We start from the raw sequence: 2,954 nt of genomic DNA, 5'->3' as shown, positions 1-2,954 counted from the left end.
CAACGTTTCTTGCTCTGGTCCTTTTCTCCATTTAGCCTTCTGGTTTCTGGGTGTTTGGTCTGCTTCCCCCAGTAGACATACCAGTCAACTAGTGACTTACCTAAGAGGAATTTGGAAGCTGAGTAAGAAAATGAAAGCGGTCCAGGTTTATTGCGTTATGATCAGATGCCCGAAAATAAATCTAGATCATCATTACGTGCCCACAAAGAGAACAACTTGGCACCGACAGAGAGGTATTTCATTATAAGTTGGATGTGTTGTGGCATTAGACGTTTTGTTTCATTATGTTCTCATTTATTGACAGGCCAGTGTGACCACAGAGAATGTGGAGTCCCTGCCAGTCCTTTGCTGACCTCCAGTACTGTTAGAAAAAAAAAGAAGAAAAGAAAGAGAGAAAATTAGCTGGGCAGAGAAGATGTCAACATTCACTCCCATAACGAGCTTTCACAGGATGATGGAGAGGAACAGCCATCTTCTTACAAAGCCCAGACTCAGCCCTGATTACAGCCTTAGCTCCCAGTTAGAGTGACCCCTCCCCTCGCCCAGCTTCTTCCCTACTGTAGAGGGCCATCCCCGCGGAAAAGAACTGTTTTGGAAGAATGCTCTCAGTACTCCCTAGTGGGCTATCCTTTCCACTGGTCAGGGAGCTCCCCAGCGGGCCAAAGAGTGCAAGAGCAGCCCTGTTTGTTAGTGGGATGTCCATGCCAGGGAGTCTTATGCAGCATTAGGACAGCTACAGCCAAAATGTCGGATGTGAGCAGTTTTTGGTGAAGACATAGAGAAATGGGAGTCCTTATATAGTCTGCCAATGGGAAAGCCACAATGTTAGGTAGGGTTCACAAGAAAAACAGAAACAAGAGACTGTATATATGCTATGAAAGGGTTTCCCTAGAATGGCTGATGTGGTGGTTGGCTGACAAGAGCCTTCTGCAAGCTAGAGAGGCAGAGAGTCCTGTATCTGCTCAGTTCACAAAGCCAGAAGCCTCCGTGGTCTCGGGCTGGCTCTGTAGGCCTGCTGGGTTTCTGCAAAACCTTTGATCTTTAGTTCATGTCACAAAGCTCAAGAAACTGCAGCAGGAACAAGGTTAGATGTTCAGGAGCAAGGAGGCAAGCGTACCTCTCCTCAGATTTCTTTATATCCTAATACCTCATCAGGAGGTGCTGCCCATCCTGGGGGTGGCAACGGGGTTGGGGGCAATCTTCTTCATTCAGTTAATTCTTCTAGAAAATGCCTTTGGAGACCCTGTGGCGGTTTGAATAAGAATGGGCCCCATAGATAGACTCATGTGTGAATGCTTGGCACAAGGTGTGGCCTTGTTGGAATAGATGTGGTCTTATTGGAGTAGGTGTGGCCTTGTTGGAGTAAGGGTGGTCTTGTTGGAGTAAGTGTGGTCTTGTTGATGTAGGTGTGGTCTTGTTGGAGTAGGTGTGGTATTGTTGGAGTAGGTATGGTCTTGTTGGAGTAGGTGTGGCCTTGTTGGAGTGGCTGTGGCCTTGTTGGAGTGAGTGTGGCCTTGTTGGAGTAGGTGTGGTATTATAGGAGTAAGTGTGTCACTGTGGGGCTGGGCTTTGAGGTCTCTTAACCTCAGGCTATGTATGCTGAGGGTGAGACACAATCATCTTCTGTTGCCTGTAGATGAAGATGTAGAACTCTGCTTCTTCTCCAGCACCATGTCTGCCTGCATGCTGTCATGCTTCTCCCCATGATGATAATGGACTGAACCCCTGAAACTGTAAGGCAACCCCAGTTAAATGTTTGGATCTTTTGAATCCATGTTAAAGTTTTCCCAAATCAAATCTCTCTCTCTCTCTCTCTCTCTCTCACACACACACACACACACACACACAGCATAAAATTGAACTATAGATCAACATATTATGTATATTATCAACATATAGATGAATACATAGATCAACATATGAACACACAACATGTATATCAACATATAACTGAACATATATAGATCAACTTATAAACATACAAATAATGACCTCTGATCTAGGATTGTTTGACAGTTTAAAGATGAAGATCCTGTAAGTTCATCTTCGCTTAGTGGGTTTGTTACTGGCAGTGCAATGGTTTTGGACTTCCTGGAAGTATTTTGTGACCATGGTGGGAGGAAACAGCAAATCTCATTTAACCCGTATCTAAGATTTTTTTTTGAAACTGGAATGCTCGCCACTGGAAATGGAATATGCAAATGTGGAGTGGGAAGTTGACTTAGAGGAATCCCTCCTGGAGGCATGGTGTCAAAACGTGTATTCTTGAATTTTCTCTTACTGGCTGAAAGAATCCAGATGCTGCAGATACGTATACAATACACTCCTGCACCCAAGCCTCAAAAATAATTTCAGAGGAGGTGAGGTAGTGTCTCTTAGAAATGCCAAAATGACACCCATAAAGTCTCACCAACATGGCTGCCTAAACATGAACTGAGCAAGGATGGCTCCAGGAGACATGCTAACATGGAAGGAGGAAATCTCATGGACCTCAGTCCTAGGCATACAACTACAGGCAACTAAAGAACGCTGTGAGCAGAAGAAATGGCCTTCCTCAGGACCAAATTGGCTACCCAATACCAAGTGGTCATCCCTGAGATCATATACAGACAAGACATTTTATATATTGACTGGACACAATAATGTTTATGTATTTAGGAATACACATGCATGCATGTACACTAATGTGTGTGTGTGTAATAACAAACAGAGACCATGAATTGAGAGAGAGAGAGAGAGAGAGAGAGAGAGAGAGAGAGAGAGCAAGTGTGTGAATGGAAAAGGTTGAATGGAGGAAAGGGAAGGGGGAAATGATGTAATTACGTTTTAATTTCAAAAAATAAATTATAAAAAAGTTTAGATACCACTACAGCTCAGTGATAATAGCATACTTAAAAATCTTGATCTTTCTAGTAAACTCTCTTCTGATTAACCCAAAGCCTCCTGGGGAAAAA

The sequence above is a fragment of the Apodemus sylvaticus genome, chromosome 1 (assembly GCF_947179515.1).
Source record: "Apodemus sylvaticus chromosome 1, mApoSyl1.1, whole genome shotgun sequence".
Taxonomy (NCBI): domain Eukaryota; kingdom Metazoa; phylum Chordata; class Mammalia; order Rodentia; family Muridae; genus Apodemus; species Apodemus sylvaticus.
This window is presented reverse-complemented; position numbering follows the sequence as displayed.